A 6,109-nucleotide genomic window follows, 5' to 3' on the forward strand; every position below is an offset into this window, starting at 1 on the left:
GAGGGAAGTGCACGGGATTATGGTGATGGCACACGGGTGACTTGGTGATGGGAAACCCACGGGGATTACAATTGAGATGGAAAAAAAAATGTACAAAATGATGTAAAAATAAACTTATAAAAAAAAAATGAAAGTGGCACCGGAATTCTGGTGATGGTTCTGCCACTGATGCACTTGAGATTATCACCAGATCATGTCCTCCACGCTTGTTTCTTCTATTAAATGAAGGATGAAGACTAGTAGAAGGTAAAGAAGGTTAAGTGTAAACAAAACAGTGTCAGCTCAGTGTTGTATGATAAATGATGCTGAGCCTCACTGAGTGTGTGTGTGTGTGTGTGTGTGTGTGTGTAGGGGTAATAGGGAGTGGTGGAGACTATGGCAAAACAGAGATTATGTACTCTGTAAAGAGGGCAGTCCTCAGAGTGCTGCCCAGTTGTGTTAGATGGGAATATGGGCCAAGGGGCATCATATCTTCAAGGATGCTGCAATTTTTAAAATTTTAAAGACTAGGCTCAAAAACTGGAAAATATTCTGTCATCAAAATAAAAGACTTTTATGGGATGGATTCCACATGAGGATTACCAATCTCTAACCTCTGAGTAAATGTGAGCAAGAGTTCCCGGTTTCTTCTTACCTGTTCCCATACCCACCACTTATCTCCCTCGGGCTCATCCTGTAGCCTTGTTTTTCTGCCAGGATTCATAACCTGAGTTGTCATGGCGTTTCCAGCTCTACAGTCTGATACCTCAGACTCTGGGTTCAGACCTAGGAACCCACAGGAAACAGGAGAAGGTTCTCAGGCCCAGAACCTGGGGTGTGATATATCCTCATGTTAGTAAAAAACTCCAGCCAGGGTGGAGGGAAGCAGTTACTCTCCTGGCTGGGATAGGTTGGGGTACGGGAGAGAGGGGGTGTGGGAAGATGGGTGAGTGATGGGTCAGAGAGGAGGAAGCAAGGTCACACTTTGTCATTGTGCCATCTATTACTCAATTTGCTACCACCTCTCCAACCCTGGCGTTTGCACACGTTTCTCAGTCACTGCCTTGGCATCCTGTGGGGATACCTGGGGTTGGTACCGGGTAGTATGTTGTGATGGTTAATTTATGTGCCCACTTCTCTGGGCCATGGGTACTGAATATTTGGTCAAACATTCTAGGTGTGTCTGAGTTTTGGGGAGGAGATTGGCATTTGAATTTGAGTAAAACAGATTTCCCTTCTCTCTGGGTGAGCTGTGTCCCACCACCGGAATACCTGACTATGACAGAAGACTGAGTAAGGGGGTCCTCGCTCTCTCCCTCTTTCTCTCCCTCCTTGACTGCCTTTGAACTGAGGTATTGGCCTTCTCGTACTTTTGAACTTGGCTTACACTAGAACATACACCATCAGCTCTGGTTCTTGGGCCTTCAGACTCAAATTGGAGCTATGTCATTTGTGGTCTCCTGGGTTTTCAACCTGCAGATCCCAGAACTTCTCAGCTCATGGTTGGTCAATTCTAGATCGATCTATCTATCTGTCTATCTATGGTTCTCTTTCTCTGGATACAGGCAATACCTAAGACAGATGTCTTCCTCTTTGCATCACATCATTTGTGGAGACTTCCTGTAGTTAGGAATTCAGTAAATAACAAATTCATGACTGATCAATATGAACTCTCCCTAACTTAGGGAAGAGAAACTGGATGTGGAGTTCTTGCAGAAAACAGCCCTGCATGGATAGGGTAAAACTTCAAGAAGTTGAATTTTCTCAGGATGGATCAATGGCTTAAATCTAAATATGAAACCATAAAATTTTAGAAAAAATACATAAGAGAAAGCCTTCAGTATCTAGGGCTAGACATCCGCTTGCTAGAATTGACACCAAAAGCATGATCTAGAAAGGGGAAAATTGATCAATTGGACTGCATTACAGTCAAACCTGTGCTCAGTAGAGGACTCTGTTAAAAGGAGGAAAAGACAAGACTCAGAAAATATGTACAAAACACGTATCTGAAAGGACTAGTCTCTAGAAATAGAAACATCTCTTAAAGTTCAATGGTGAAAAACCAACCAAACAATACAATAAAAATGGACAAAAACCATGAACAGACATTTCACCAAACAGGATATACAGATGACAAAAATAAGAATAGGTGCAGATGTTCAGCATCATTAGCCAGTGGCCCATGCAAATTAGAATCATAATGAGGTATTATACCCCGATCAGGATGGCTAAAATAAAAAATATAGTCACGGGCCCTCCCTGGTGGCGCAGCGGGTTAAAGCACAACACTGAGAAGCTGAAGCCACTTCCGCATGAGTTCAATCCCCGCCTGCCCCGGAGGTGACCACATGGTGTGGCAGACCTCTCCTGACCCGCCCGCTGCTCCCCTCAGCAGTGCACTTCGTCCATCTGCCTGTTCTGCTCCCCACTCTCCCTGGTGAAGCCTCTCACCGCCACTGCGCCTCTGGCCTGTACCCCAGTTCTGTATGCACAAATAAATAAATCTTAAAAAAAAATATATATAGTCACAACATCAAGATGGTGGCAAGAATGTGGAGAAACAATCACTCGTGTTGCTAGGGAATGCTACATGGAACAGTCACTTTGAAAGAGTTTGGAAATTTCTCTAAAAATGAAATATTTAACTACCAGACAATCTAGCAACTGCATTCCTGGGCATTTTTGCAAGAAATATGATTTATATCCACACAAAAATACGTACACAACCTTTATAGCAATTTATTTACTTATTTTAAGACTTGTTTATGCATACAGAACTGGGGTACAGGCCAGAGGTGCAGCGGCGGTGAGAGGATTCAGAGACAAGAGTGGAGAGCAGGACAGGCGGACAGACAGTGTACACTGCTGAGGGGAGAGGGAGATGGTCTGCTGAGTCATGTGGGTCACCCGCCTGCCCTGGGATCTAACTCATGCTAAAGAGGCTGCGACTCGCTTCCTAGTGTTGCATTTCAACCTGTTGCACCACCAGGGAGGACCCTACTACAGCTTACTTACAACAGACCCAGATGGAAACAACCCAGACTGTCCTTCAACAGGTGAATGGTTAACTAAACTGCTTCTCTGTGCAGAATAGATTTCTGAGCATCTACCCCAGAGCAATTAAAACTTCAGTGCAAACCTCTTATATGAATGTTTATAGCAGCTCTATTTGTAGCAGCCCAAACTGGATTAACCCAGATGTCCTTCAACAGGGAAGTAATTTTTAAAATGCAGTTTAAACCAAGGATAACTGCTCAGCAATTACAAAGGAATAAATCGGACACACAGCCCGGGCGCCTACACCTCATTTCTTCTATACAAAAACAAATAAATAAAATCAGATGTCTTCAGTGAACATCACAAAGCAGAGGAAGGAGCCCCCCCGTCCTCCGCACTGCGACAGTGCATGGGGTAGACAGGAATGTCAGGATCTCTGTGGAAATGTCCTGAGTGTGTGGGTGAGTCAGCACTGGTTTCGGTTCCACAGATAAAGAGAACTTACTCAGGCCTAGGAGGCTCCTGTGGTCCAACCCTGCCTGCCTCACCATGACTGAGCACTCTTAGGCCAGCCTCTCTGGAGGGGACTTCAGCTCGCAGGCCTTCTCCGGCGGGGCTGCGGGGCCTCTACACATGCTGTTTCCTCTGCCTGGATGCTTTTCTCTAGCTCTTCACAAATCAGACTCCTTCTCATTCATAACCCACCTCAACTGAGACCACACAGAGGCCTTCCCGAAGGGCTTTCACTCTCAATGCTCCAATCATAGTCACTCTCTAACTTCATTTCTTTTCCCCATGAATGTCTGAATGTTTAAAAAGTTTTATTTATGTATATAAGAACTAGGGTACAGGCCCTCCCTGGTGGCGAAGTGGGCTAAAGCACAGCACTGAGAATCTAAGGCCGCTTCTGCATGAGTTCGATTCCCCCCTGCCCCAGAGGTGACCACATGGCGCGGCAGACCTCTCCTGACCCACCCGCTACTCCCCTCAGCAGTGTACTTCGTCGATCTGCCTGTTCTGCTCCCCACTCTGTTCTCTCACCACCCCTGAGCCTCTGGCTTATACCCCAGTTCTGTATGCACAAATAAATAAATTAATCTTAAAAAAAAAAAAAAGAACTAGGGAACAGGCCAGAGGTGCAGCAGTTGAGAGGATTCACCAGAGACAGAGTGGGGAACAGAACAGGTGGATTGACCAAAATACACTGCTAAGGGGAGCAGCAGGTGGGTCAGGAGAGAGAGGTCTGCTGCGCCATGTGGGTCAGCTCCCAGGTGGGGATGGAACTCGTGAGGCAATGGCTGTGGAGAGCTTCACAGTGCTGCGCTTTATCGTGCTGTACCACCAGGGAGACCCAAAATGTCTGAATTTTAACATATGAAACATCCTTTTTGATTATTTTCCCTCTTCACACACTGTCAGTGCCACAGGACAGGGATGCTGTCTTCTCACTGCTGCTCCCCCAGTGCCCAGAACAACCCTGGGACCCAGCATTTGAGCTGGTTGCCAGATTGAATGAAAGACCTACCCTCTAGAGGTCCGCTCTCCAGACTGGTAGCGGCTGGCTCCCATATTGTGACTGTGTGACTCGAAGCTAATGAAAGTAAAGCTCTCATCCTCAGGTCAAATTAAGCACATTTCTAGGGCTCAATGGCCACGTATTACTGGTGGCTGCCATAGTGGACATCGAAGATGTCCTTTCCATCACAGCAGAAAGTCTGGCTGGATGGTGCTGCTCGAGACCTGGGTGCCCATTACACTTCTCGACTTTTACTCATTGCTTGTGTCATTTCCTCTGCCTGGAATGCCCCATGGGACCTTCAGTAAAAAGCCCTCACATGTATGATTTGCAATATGTTAAAACAAATGCCTTAAGAGCCAACAATGATACTTCTCGGGCTGCAACCTTAAGAATTGCTGATAGATGCAAAGATTTACCCATAGCAAAGGGGTGGGGGCCGGGGGAAGACTGGTTACATTATGGTAGCACCATCCAGAATAAAAGACTAGGTAATGACATGGAAACATTTTTAAAATACAAAGAAAAAAGGCTGTTTACCATACATGAAAAAAATTACAAGACAGACATGGAGATGGGAATCTGGGGAGATCCCAGCTTCATCTGCAATGTTTGAAACTTTTAGAGAATGTAATTTAATAAGCAGTTACCAGTTAATGAGCATATATAACTGAATGGTTTCATTTTTGCTTAAAAAAATGAAGACCCTTGAAGTTGTAAAGAGCATATCAACACCCTATAGAAGGAGCTTGACAGAGTAAATGGTCCCCAACCCCCCGTCAATTTAAACTGAGAATAAGAGAGAAGATAATTGCCACAATGTTAACCATGGCTTGTTCTAGGGAGAGGACTGGAGAGATTTTACTTTCTCCGTCTAAGTTATCTCCCAGATTCCCATCTGGAGAGAAATACTTTAAGGTTCAACTCAAATGATAGTTCTCCATGAAGCCTTTCTTGCTTTATTCCTTCACATCCCCCCCACCCCAACTAGATGCAAATGTAAAGTTTCTCTGGCGCCCCTCCTCTGCTTTGGTAACTGAACAGATGGAGGGAGGCCCTCTCAGGCAGCCCGCCCTGGGTAGAAACCAGCCACTGCAGAGCTGCGTTGAGGAGCAGAGCTGCGTTGAGCAGCAGCCTAAAGGTGGTGACCGATGACCTACTGGTCTGTTTTGCTCTAGGATTTGATAACTGGAGGCCTCAAAAGAAGTTTGGGGGAGCGTGGTGTCATTGGGAACAGGATGAGAGGGATGGAGTGTGAGCTGATCCTGAGGATTTGGGGCGGTTTCAGAGGTGATGGACAAGACCTGGGTGACCCCCACACCCCCGCCTCTGTCACCTGCTCTTCTTTGGAGGCAGGGAAAGCCGGCAGTTAGATTTCGTGGCATAGCGGCATCGGCATCCGCAGCGGGAGGCCTGTCAAGAAGCTTCACCCATGGCCCTCCCTGGTGGCGCAGCGGGTTAAAGCACAGCACTGAGAATCTAAAGCCGCTTCCGCATGAGTTCGATTCCCACCTGCCCCGGAGGCCTTTACCCCAGTTCTGTATGCATAAATAAACAAATCTTTAAAAAAAAATGGGAGTTTCTCTTAATAAAAATAAACAGCCCCCCCCATGGCCC

Source organism: Condylura cristata, unplaced genomic scaffold, assembly GCF_000260355.1.
Source record: "Condylura cristata isolate star-nosed mole 26May11 unplaced genomic scaffold, ConCri1.0 scaffold00002, whole genome shotgun sequence".
Classification (NCBI taxonomy): Eukaryota; Metazoa; Chordata; class Mammalia; order Eulipotyphla; family Talpidae; genus Condylura; species Condylura cristata.